Consider the following 12,973-nt stretch of genomic DNA (forward strand, 5'->3'; position numbering starts at 1 on the left):
CAATGTGCACCAATCTCTTACAAAAGATGTGGTTTGCTATGGTTCTCTAACCCAACCAGGTTACTAAAGTACTGAAAATGAGGAGACAACATTACAACAACTTGCCAAATAAGCTAGGTCCATCATGTGCAGCCAAGAAACCTGTGATCTGCCAAAGTTTAAGGGGTGGATTTTGGTACGACTTTTAAAGGTCTGTGTTTCCACAACCAAGACGTTGCTTCAGGCCGTCTACATCCTGTGGTTCTGAACTTTGGATGAACAAATGGCAGCAGCCGTTTATCAGAAGCACCCAAACTGTTCTTGGCGATGGTCTGACTCAGTCCTTGGGCCACAACCTTTTATTTCCTGTTAGCGTTGTTTGGTCTTTGCACCTGCACGTGTCCTTTGCTTCCAGCAAAATGATTGTGACAACGGACATTCAGCATCTAGCAGATGTTATATATGCAACATGCAGCAGCAGTTTTTTACAGTTACCTGCCTGCTATACCCAAGAGACGTGATGATTTACGGTGTCAGTCCTTTCATCACAGAATGGGCCACGTGACCAGTTAAAGTGGTGACAAACTGTTGGCTCTGTCTGTCAAAACGAAAAGTAGTTATTGGGGCTAAAAAAGGATTTACAGCCTATTAAACGTGCAAGAGAGCTAATCCAGTTTCCAGCGAGTCCATCATCAGCTGGGCTGATTCATAACCAGAACGTCCCAAGTGTGAAGTCAGTGAATCAGTGCTGGCCTGGTGCTGAACAAAGTGAGGCTGAAGGGACTGTGGAGACATCAGCACATCACATTTTATATTGGTTTTATTATAATGTTCTTCTAATAAGGAACAAAAGCACAGACACCAACCTCCTGATCTGCGGAGCAGTGGTGGTAGAGGAACTTCATCTCAGCTTTTTAGTAGAAGAGGGGGTGAGGGAAAGGTGGACTTTGGAGGGCTTCGGGGGAGGGAGGATGGAGCAGTGTGAAGTCTTGGACAGGTTTAACCTGACACAGAAAACAAGAACACATCATATTTGTGTGTGTGTGTGTGATCCAAGAGCAAATACTAACCTTGATCCTTCACAAAAACAAGCACAGCGAACAATTTCTCTAAAAATTCTTCTGATGATTTCTACGCTCACTGCAGGAATCAACATCTGCACATACACTCTGTACAAGAGACAAGACAAAATACAAATACGCTTCAACGTGTTGGAGGTACCTCGATTTAACTCATGTGGAAGTAGCCCAGTTCTTGGTTGTGTCAGGTTAGCAGTTTAGTGATGTTAGTTTACAGGAGAAGCCGGAAGCACGTTGTGAGTTTGGTTCGTGGTCGTCCTTCACTTTTGTTTCTTTTTGCCGCAGCTCCCATATCCCCGATTTGTAACTATTTACTTTTTATAAAATGTTTCTTGAACTATGGCAGCATCTTATTTATCTTATATATTTAGGCCGTGGATTCAGGGACCAAAACAAAAACTGTAATGAGCAGAGGTATTATCTACTGATTGTGTGTCTGGCGGCAGCCAAGGGTGGAGAGCAGAGGCAGCGGGCAGGCCAATCGAAACGCAGCTCAGGCTGCAGCTGCAGCAAAAACTTGGGCGTAGTAGGAGGGATTCTGGCAAACCGTCAGGAGGGGGAAGTGGTGCTCTACCAACACGGTGTACAGTAAAGATGGAGGCCTGCTGACTCCAACTGAGGACACTGTCAGGCAGTAGAAGGAATACTCTGACAACCTCCATAATCTTAATCTCACTCATAATTAACTAAAGTATCCAAAAGACAACAACTTCTCTTGTTGCATTTAGGTTCCAGTTTAACCAAAGAACAAAAAAGGATACATCAGCTCGAGCAGGTTATACACAACATTTACACTGCACAGATGAGAACACAGCATGATTTCATTCAGTCCAGTCTGTCTGTTAGACAGCGTGCAAACAAAGCATGCGTTCTTTGTAGCATTCGACAACAGAGTCACTTACTGTATGTACTTGTTTTCTGACATCCACAAAAACATATTGGTGTCTATTATATCTCCTTGTTAATAGAAACTTTGTGTCCAGCGTTTGAGCTAATTCTCAACGTGTCTCTTGCACTGACCACAATAACCATTTATCGTAAATTAAATTACAGCAATTGGTACTGTAACAGCCACTATGGTGTGGTGTCCCTTTAAGACACCCAAGTCGAGGGTTGGTGTCATCAGTGTGTGCCACTGGTCTCTCTGCTCTCTCTCTCTGTGATGGTGTGGACATGTGCTTGCACGCTAGTACATGAGGAGGGACGGATTTTATGTTTTACCTCTCCAGACACCTTTGTTTGCAACGTTATGGGTTGTACGAACACTGTGCGCTATGTTTGTTAAGCTGCAGCCGTTCAACCGGGCTTATATGGTTGATGAAGAGAAGGTATATTAAAGAACACACTGTGGAATCCCCAACGCCAGCGTGAGTGTGTATTCTTTTGGCTACCCTGCTAGGTGTTTTGCCGCCTCCTCTCAACCACTAAACGCAACCCGACGTTACAGTACCTTGAGCAGGATGACGCTGATCTCGGTGGGCGTTTTCCCTTCAGTGCTCTCAGTTTGTCTCCCTGTGTCAGACTGACTTCTTTGCAGTTATTCTGGACAGACACAGAAAGAAAGACACAATTAGCAGCATGAAAACACAACATTGTGATCATAACTCAGTAGCCTGTTTGAATTCTGCAGTAACCATTAAAAAAGGTCATGTTGATGCTATGAAGTCACACCGCTGACCTCATCCAAGCTATATGACTTGCAGAGCACGGTGTTGATTGACAGGTCATCCATGCTGGAAAGCAGCGAGGACACTGCCTCCTGTTCCCTCCCTGCACAGAGTCAGAGCGGTGAAGCTGCTGTTGCTGCAGCTGCTGCTGCTGACTCAGTCTCTGTTGGACCAGCTGTTTAGACCGATGCACGTCACTCTGAACCCACAAACTGTGCTGCTTCCTGCACACAAACATCAAACACACACCACAAACTAACTGTGATATTATGTTTAGCAGGTATAACATTCAACATCCTGGTTTAGCGTGTAAGTAGACACACAAAGCTAGTAGCCATTAGCAACAGAGCACTACTGTGGCGTAAGGAGGAAGTGTGCGTCCAGAGCTGAGGAGAGAAACCAGCTGCAGCTGAACACTGTGACTGCAGTCTGCAGCAGTAACACAGTTTTCAGGCTTTTTTAAAATTACATTTGATTTATCATCCACCAGTTTCCCACTGCTGCAGTCACCACCACCACCAGCTGCACATGGGCACACTGGGGAATGCCTCACCCTGACCTCCACCTTTTGCTTCTCTTCTAACTTTTACTACATTTCCAGCATGCTCCAACCATGACCTCAGCATGGAGAAACATCTTGTGTGGTAACAGCAATAGATGCCACAGCCTAAGGACAGACGGGCCTTGTTTGTCCAGCACATCTCACAGATGCTCGATGAGATTGAGATCTGCCGAAGTTGAAGGCCAAGGTGACACCTCAAACCCTTCCTGATCTACTTGTGCTTTGTGTGAAGACTCCAGCGACACTCGAAGTATTAGTGAACAGCTGTACTCAGTGACCAACGCCTTTTGGGTCATTGGAAAATGTCAAACAGTTTGTGTTTAAATAAAAAAAACTGGAAACAGAAAAAGATCCAAGTGGACCAATCACACCTTCACAGGTAAACGCAATGACCCTGATGAAGGCCACTAACACGTTATTGTTCCCTAATACTCTGTCACTGGAGTCTTCACCTCATCAGAGCTTTGCCTTCTCCGTGCACCTTGGAGGTGAAGTTGCCGTCTGCTTGTGTTTTGTGACAGGGCACATTATCCTAATGAAGTGTTGCAGACGTGTCTGTGTGCACATCATATGGAAAGCATTACTCCTGTACCTTCATGAACGGCACTAAAGGTTAATGATTGTCTCCGACTGAGACCTTTGGAGTCACGGAAATTGGACCGTTTGGTTTGAGCGGTCACAGCTGAGGCACAAACTCACTCTTCTAAGAAGTTTTGCTGTGGACCGATGATAGATCCAGGTCTGCAGATTCTGATCCAAGCAATCGCCTAGGCTGCAGTAAACCGGAAGGTAGCAGCCAATCAGAGTCCCCGTGCGGCCTAATCCAGCTGTAAATGGATGAAGTGTTTAAAGAGACAAAGTTAAGATAAAAGAAATAAATGACATCAATTAAACATACATAAACACTTGCAGTCCTACCTTTACAGTGCACTGCCACTGCCCTGTCTGTACATTCACACACATGCAGAAAGCGTCTGACGATGAGGTCAGAGGGCGTGGTCCCATCAAGAAAGAAGAGGTCGTGGTGTTCAAATCCTGCATCCTCAAACCGCCTGCCATCATACAACTTCCTGTTCAGACGAACCACGGTCCTTACGTCATTTTGGCAAAAGTATGAGAAGTATGCATCGGGTGTGTGAAGGGGATAACCTGGAGACAGAATCAACAATAACTGAGTTCCATCATACGTTTCAATCAGCGAGGGTCTGTTTTTAATGCAAGTACTGTCTCTTAATGCAAACGTAAAATAAGATTCAATGATGTAGTGTCAACTGATTTATGTTGTAAGGTAAAGACATTAAATACAGAGAAAACCCCAACAATCGAACGGCCCCAAGCACCTGCTGACAGTGGGAAAGAAAAACTCCCTTTTAACAAGAACCAGGCTAAGGGAGGGGGGGCAATCTGCCACATGTGGTCGGGGTGAGGGGAGGACAACAGGACATGAGATGGACTGGAAGAGAGCCAGAGGTGAATAATAACTACGTGCAAAGTGGTGTAAATACACAAATTAAAAAGAGCTGAGTGATGAAGAAGCATGAGTGCATCATGGGAAACCCCGAGCCACTGCAGGGTTCAGGCTCATCTAATCCAGCCGTAACAACATGACAACTCACACATGACAGCACTAAGCAGGAAACAATACACGCCATCAGAAGACAGCAGGGTAAGGTTAGCTCTTCTCAGCTGTTTCAGGACGTGCAGGCACTGAGGGGCTGCAGAGGCCTTCTGTCAGGCCAAGCAACATGAGCACTGATGTTGTTTGGAGGCATGCTTTTAGCTTTTAGCTTTGAGATTCTGACTCACCATTTTTTATCTTACCACGAGAATGAGGGCTACTGAACGATCCAGTTCATATCTCCATTTTCAACTCGCTAAAAGCACAAAAAGAAAGGAAAGAAAGACTGTGATAGAGGTTAGCGACATATCAGTTAAAAACATTGGCTCCAGAACACCTTAATTATACCACCACTGCAGTAATGAACACATACAGTCTGTTTTGGGGGGCTTTTACCTTTCATTCGAAATCAGTTTTGTTGTAGTGGACACAGGTGAGCTGACTTTTACTTCACTGAGGTGGTACTCACTGACTGTCTATCACTTGGACGGGGTGAGTTATGGATCAATCTAACTGAGAAACTGAGGAAATACAGCGTGCACCAACGCAGGCCTGGACATGCACTGTACGAGCCCTTGGTTGGCCCTGACTGTGTTACTAACAGCACTGCAAATTAATTGGATGAATAACAACCGTACGTTATTTATTTCTTACGGTATCCTGGTCCTGTTTTCATTGATATAGACCTGTAGAACAGTCAGCACTCTGCAGTCTGTTACCTCATAATGTTCATATTCTTCTGCACTGAACCTTTCAAAATCCAGGAAACCATGTTGTAATGCCTGCAGAGGAAAAGAGCAGAAACAGATTTTCACAACAAAAGCACTCAGAGCATACAACTCTGCAGTGGTTTCACAGATTCAGTTCAATTCAGTTTTTTTTTAGCACCAAATCACAACAAAGTCACCTCAGGGCAGTTAATATTGTACGGTAAAGACCCTACAGTTATACAGAGGAAACATAATCAGACCACAACTATGAGCAGACACACTGGTGACAGTGGGAAGGAAAAACTCGTTTTTAACAGAAACACATGTGTCACCAGAACCAGGCTCAGGGAGGGGCGGCAATCTGACTGACTGCTGAGGGGCTGAGGGACGGAGACAGGACCAAAGACACACTGTGAAGACAGTGTGAGATTAATAACAAGTATGATTCAGCGCAGAGAAGTAAGTGAAGAAGAAACACCCAGTGCATCATGGGAATCCCCCAGCAGCCTACACCTATTGCAGCATAACTAAGGGAGGATTCAGGGTCACCTGGTCCCATTCTACTTTTAAATACTCTAGGAACAACAAGTAAGCCTGCAGAGCGAGAGCGAAGTGCTCTAATAGGGTGATATGGTACTAAAAGGTCATTAAGATAAGATGGGGCCTGATTATTTAAGACCTTGTATGTGAAGAGCAGGATTTTGAATTCTGGATTTAACAGGAAGCCAATGAAGGGAAGCCAATACTGGAGAAATCTGCTCTCTCTTTCTAGTCCCTGTCAGGACTCTTGCTGCAGCATTTTGGATTAACTGAAGGCTTTTCAGTGAGTTTTTTGGACATCCTGATAATAATGAATTGCAGTAGTCCAGCCTGGAAGTAATAAATGCATGAACTAGTTTTTCAGCGTCACTTTGAGACAGGATATTTCTAATTTTAGAGATGTTGCGCAAATGGAAGAAAGCAGTCTTACATATTTGTTTAATATGTGCGTTGAAGGACATATCCTGGTCAAAAATGACTCCAAGGTTCCTCACAGCGTTACTGGAGGCCAAGGTAATGCTATCCAGAGTAAGAATCTGGTTAGATACCATATTTCTAAGCTTTTCAGGGCCGAGTACAATAACCTCAGTTTGATCTGAATTAAGAAGCAGAAAGTTAGCGGCCATCCAGGTCTTTATGTCTTTAAGACATTCCTGCAGTTTAACTAATTGGTGTGTGTTATCTGGCTTCATGGACAGATAGAGCTGGGTGTCATCTGCATAGCAGTGAAAATGTATACTATGTCTTCTAATGATGCTGCCTAAGGGAAACATGTATAATGTAAACAGAATTGGTCCTAGCACTGAACCCTGTGGAACTCCATAATTAACCTCAGTGTGTGAAGAGGACTCTCCATTTACATGCACAAATTGGAGTCTATTAGATAGATATGATACAAACCACTGCAGCGCAGTACCTGTATTACCTACAGCATGTTCTAATCGCTCTAATAGGATATTATGGTCAACAGTATCGAATGCTGCACTAAGGTCTAGCAGGACAAGCACAGAGATGAGTCCACTGTCAGAGGCCATAAGAAGATCATTTGTAACCTTCACTAAAGCTGTTTCTGTGCTGTGCTGAGCTCTGAAACCTGACTGAAACTCTTCAAATAAACCATTCCTCTGCAGATGATCTGTTAGCTGTTTGACAACTACTCTTTCAAGGATGTTTGATATGAAAGGAAGGTTGGAGATTGGCCTATAATTAGCTAAGGCTGCTGGGTCTAGAGATGCTTTTTGAGTAAAGGTTTAACTACAGCTAGCTTGAAGGCCTGTGGTACATAGCTGATTATTAGAGATAGGTTGATCATATTTAAGATTGAAGCAATTAAGAAGCTTCAATCTAATTAATTAATGGCAGGACTTTGAGCAATTTTGTAGGAATGGGGTCTAAAAGACACGTTGATGCACTGGCTATTTCTTCTTTAGTCGTTTGTTTTCAATTCCTGTGTGTTTGTACATCACTGAAGTATTTAATCATTAGTAATTATTAAACTCCTTTGTAGTTCTCTCTGCTCTCTTCGCTTACGCCTCACCCATAACCAGTCACAGTGAATTGCTGCCTCCTTAGACCTGGTTCTGTTGGAGGTTTCGTCCTGTTGGAAGGGAGTTTTTCCTTCCCACTGTTGCCAAGTGTATACTTCTGCAGTGCTGTAGGGTCTTTACCTTATAAGTTAAAGTACCTTGAAGTAACTGTTGCTTAGAATTAGTGCTATGAATAAAACTGAATTCAATTACTGTTGTTACAGAATAGGAGGAGAACAATGTCAAATGTGGCTCAAACAGGGATTTTTGCATTGAAATGAGGTATGACCAAAATGAAAATTAATAAGTGTCATTTTAATTTTACTAAAATCATCTGTGTTAGACGTTGTTGCTACCTTGTGGATTCCTTGTAAGCAGTCTAGGACGGTGAGGTTAAATGAGCACTCACACACACACACACACACACACACACACACACACACACACACACACACACACACACAGTGAAAGGAATACAGTAATAGTAGTGTAGTTATAAACAAAAGCTTTTATAATAGGATAGGGTTCAGATCATATCTGTTTACATATGGTCTCAGACTTGTTTGCACTGTAAATAAACATAAACCATCACTAAGAGTGTAAAAACTAAGCAGCACCTGTTTAGCTGAGCTGAGCTCAGGACTGGGAATGGGGGGAAACACGTTCTTAGCTCAGTCTAGATGAATGAAATCAACCAACTGGCACCGCTAAAGCTCACTAAGAGCTCATAAACTGTTAACAATTCATTCAAATTTCTGAATTCAGTTTTATTTATATAGTGCCAAATCACAACAGCAGTAAAAACCCTACAATAATACGGGAAAATGTTCCCATCCCAAACTTTTTTTTTTTTTTCTTTTTTTTTTTGGCCTGTCCCGTTTGGCTCTTTTGCCATCAGAATTGTTGTCTAAAGGCAAAGAAAGATGCCCAACGGATTTACTTTACCAAACTGACCATCCCAGCCTTGCCGTAATGGTCCATTTGATTCACCTTTTATTGTTTATTTTATTTTCACTTACTGAATACGGGACAGACTTGACTGGGGGAAAGAAGGGGAGAAAGAAAGAGGGAAAGAGAAACAGCTGAGAAGAGGGACGGGGGAGAAGGGCAAAAGACAAAAACCAACAGAACGGGCAGAGAAAAAAAATGCATATATCAATCACCTGGATCACCTGCTGAGAAAGAAAAAAGAAAGCAAGCAGAAGAGAACAAGAGTAATAGAATAAACAACATCACAATGATATATGGGAATACGACAGTAAATACTAAATATTAAACATTATTGTGCAGCACATAAGATCAACAGAACACAGTGTGCTTTGAGGTAGGAGCCAAAAAGGGTGTAGTTTGTGGGTGTGATCACCCGTGTGTACACCTGTGAGCATGGACGCGCTTGTTTTTTGTTTTTTTAAAAGGTTCCTTCATGTAATAATCTGCTAGAGGGTGTGACACCCAACCTGACATATAGACACAGACATACAGGCACACACAGATACAAACATCCATTCCCACCCTCATGCTCCCATCCCAAACTTAAAAGTGTGGGTTTGATGAGGTTTCCTGACTTCCTGGAACGTTCATGCCAAGGTCGCCAAATAATTTCCAGCTAGGTGGAGTTTCTTCTTGTTACCCCTGCTTCCAGTCTTTATGCTAAGCTAAGCTAGATTTAACAGACAGAGCGTGAAGCAGGTGTGGAGGAGATCAAAACTCCAGACATCCAGAGGCCCCCAGAACACAAGAGACCAAGGAAGACCAACAGAGGGGCAGCTGCGCCACTGTCCCGGAAAGAGCTGAGGAGAGTCCCAGATGAGGGCTCACTCAGCAGCCGCGGAGCAGAAGCCAGGGGGAGTTGCAGTGACGCGCCCGTGAGCTCCGCCGGCAGCCAGCTGCGCCTGAGTGACCGAGCCCCAGGCCGAGAGGCCGGGGGCACCCCACCTCCGAAGTGGCCCGAGCGAGCCCCAGGCTCCAGGCCCCGATAAGCGGCCGCCAAGGAGTGAGCCGGTGTGTACCTGGACGCCCATCCCCGGACACAAAGAACCACCAACGCACCGATGTCTGAGGGGGTCCGCCACTGGCAGGGGAAGTGGTGGTAGGGGGAGATAGGCCTCCAAACCTTGGAGGGCCTGAGATGTCCCCAGAGAGGTGGCGCCTGACACCCAACCTGACATATAGACACAGACATACAGGCACACACAGATACAAACATCCATTCCCACCCTCATGCTCCCATCCCAAACTTAAAAGTGTGGGTTTGATGAGGTTTCCTGACTTCCTGGAACGTTCATGCCAAGGTCGCCAAATAATTTCCAGCTAGGTGGAGTTTCTTCTTGTTACCCCTGCTTCCAGTCTTTATGCTAAGCTAAGCTAGATTTAACAGACAGAGAAGAATAGTGTCTCAGTAAATGTAATGACAACAGCCCCAGCATGAAGTGCTGTTTCATAGAAAGCAGCAGCCTGTACCTAAACGGCATGTAGCCTGTGTTGTTTCCTGCTATCAGAGTCCTGTAGGCACCTTCTGGGCTTCTCTTCAAATACATCACCTACAGGGCAGAGGTTAAACTACGTAACTAATAATGGACAGACAGACGGGCAATCAGATGATGTGATGGACAAATGAAATGATATTTACAGCATAGGCACCAATGAGAACAGCAGCATTGGCTCTCTTCTTCTGGTCATAGCTGGTTTAGTGAACCAGTCTCTTTCTAGACATTGTGAAAGACTATAAACCAATAATGATAATCAGTGAAAACAGCACATGTACATTAATACATTTAAAATAAGCGTCTACTGTCAGAGGAGTGCACACACACCATCAGAGCAAAGACCTTTCAAAATAAGAGTGTAATGCGTTTTCTAAATGATATCTATACAGCATACAAAGCCCTGAGTCTGAAGTACAGACCTTCATCTGCATTACCTTCAGCTTCTTGTTGAGTTTCCAGCAGTATCTGTACAGCATGGCCAGGTTGAGGGGCCCAAAGTCTGCATAAAAACTGCAACACACAGTGAGAGAGATGTCAAATAGGAGCTTTCAACAATTACAACACAAAAACAACACACACACACACAAATCAGCCACAAAACTAAACCCACTGACAGGTGAAGTCAGTGACATTGTTCATCTGGTTATAATAAAATGCTCCGTTAGAAAACCTTGGGACATTTATCTGGATGTTTCCACCCACACAATGCAGACATGGAGTCAGGTTAAAAACACATCTGTGAAAACATTACTGGCAAACTTCATGTAATATTACGTTAAAGCAAATGTAAATTTATAATTAAAAAAAGAATGTTTCAATCTGACCACAAACTTTTAAGCAGTAGTGTGTATTGTGTACATGTGTCTGTATCTGATCAGGATTTTTTTAGTTGTGTCTGTCATCAAAAATTGATTTGAAGTGTTTTAAGTCAGATGGCAAACTCTGCCTAACAAGTCCACTTTATTGCGTGCTCATTTTCTCCTATTACTGGCTCATACCTCACCTTTACGTCTTTACCTCACAAAATAAAGCACCCTGAGGTGACTGTTGTTGTGATTTGGCGCTATATATATTTGCTGCCTTTTGTACTGTCATTAAGATAGACAGTCTTCGGCCTCTTCAAGAACATGCACCAGCGTACATCATTGAACTTTTACAGCCCTATGCCCCTAGTAGGTCTCTGAGGTCTTGTGATCAGGGCCTACTTGTTATTCAGTATACAAGACTGAAAACCAAGGGTGATAGAGCTTTTGCTACTGTGGCCGCCAGACTGTGGAACTCTCTTCCTCAGAACTTAAGATCAGTGACTCAGTGACTGCTTTTAAAAAACAGCTAAAAACACATCTTTTTAAAATTGCATTTTGTTAACTTTTGACTGTTTTTGTTTTATACCTTGTGAAGCACTTTGTGATCTTTTATCTAGAAATGTGCTATATAAATAAAATTTTACTTTACTTACTTACTTTACTTTTGCATTGTCTCTGAGCATTGTAGTCTTGGGGTAAACTTGCTGTGACTTCCACTCCTGGGAAGTGTGGCAACTGCCTTGAAACGTCTTCAAGCAACTTAAAGAAGTCCAGACGCTTTTCTTTGCAAGCTCCTTTGACAACTGCCTTGAAGGTTTTCCATTTATGAATAATCTTTCTCGCTGTAGGATGATGAACTTCAAATTGTTTGAAAATGGTCTTAAACCTCTTCCCAAAGTAATGGGCAGCAACAGTTGCTGCTGATGTCTTTCCTTCTTGGCATTGTGTGTGTGAATTATGCAGACCAGCAAACTACCCAAATTTCTACTTTGATAGAGGAGCTCACACTTGTCGATAATCAATGAATCTAATATATATGAGTGGATGCCAGATGGCTTCCCATTTTTGAGCCTAGTTCTGCACTTCGCACTGTTGCCATGTACTTGTTCTATGGGTGTTGGCTGATTGTTGAGGTCTTCTCTCTATTATTGTAGGGTCATTACCTTACAATATAAAGTGCCTTGAGTCAGCTATTGTGATTTGGAGCACAAAACCTGTGGCTATAGAAGTGGTTAGAACACCAGTATTCAATTATTTGGATGGATGAGTAAATACTTTTGGAAATATAGGGTATATAAATAAACTTAAATTAAGTCAGGGGCAAGCAACCTGCTCCATGATCCTCGAGACTCTAGTTTATTTCTGCTTCTGTTTTATTGTTTGAGAAAGAAGTTTCAGAAAAAGCAGCAGAAATTTAAACCATTTAGGTTTCAGTAAGTTAAAAAAAAACTGCCTTTTAACATGGTTAATTTTATGTTTTAGTTCTATGTGGATGCCGGCAACTTAAATTGGGTAGACTGTGTACAACTCTATATGCACATATACCATTTGACCAGGTCTCTCTTTGCACAAGCATCCCCCTTTGCATTTGTGTCTGTTTACAAATTGAGCTCTGTGTGCTCTGGAATTTAAAATGTCAACAAACCCTACCTTTTCCCTTTGTAACATGTACTGTGTTTCCACACTTATTTATTGTTGACTGTGGTCTTTAAAACATTATTTAGATCATACTGAATGACAAAGTCTGTTGTGATTTTTCTTGAGTTGTGTCTTCATTAGAATGTTCAATGTGTAAATTAGTGGGTTGTGTGTCTGATACCAACTAAAAAGACTGAAGTGAAACTGTGTTAAAACGATGCAGATAGTTGACCCTGGTTTCGGGGAGGGAAATATTGTGATAACGCTGCCCTTTGAAACTGCATTAAAGCCACATGACACTCTTTGATTGCTTTAGATTAGCAGGGCTACTCCTCTCACCTAGATTCCCAACAGGAAGGACT

The 12,973-nt window shown here is 43.0% G+C and overlaps 1 pseudogene across 1 annotated transcript; it reads right to left on the bottom strand.

The window, feature by feature from the left end:
• Nucleotides 1–713: 713 nt before the first annotated feature.
• Nucleotides 714–10,789, bottom strand: LOC309694762 (dual specificity protein phosphatase CDC14AB-like; annotated as a pseudogene). Its single transcript has 13 exons — nucleotides 10,782–10,789; nucleotides 10,602–10,677; nucleotides 10,311–10,403; nucleotides 10,142–10,221; nucleotides 8,038–8,104; nucleotides 5,625–5,687; nucleotides 5,094–5,161; nucleotides 4,206–4,436; nucleotides 3,987–4,114; nucleotides 2,737–2,949; nucleotides 2,509–2,600; nucleotides 846–983; nucleotides 714–762 (listed from the first exon to the last, which is right to left on the bottom strand). The product of its transcript is annotated as a dual specificity protein phosphatase CDC14AB-like (transcript).
• Nucleotides 10,790–12,973: the final 2,184 nt, after the last annotated feature.

The sequence above is a fragment of the Aulonocara stuartgranti genome (genome assembly GCF_965226115.1).
Source record: "Aulonocara stuartgranti genome assembly, chromosome: 18".
NCBI classification, from domain to species: Eukaryota; Metazoa; Chordata; class Actinopteri; order Cichliformes; family Cichlidae; genus Aulonocara; species Aulonocara stuartgranti.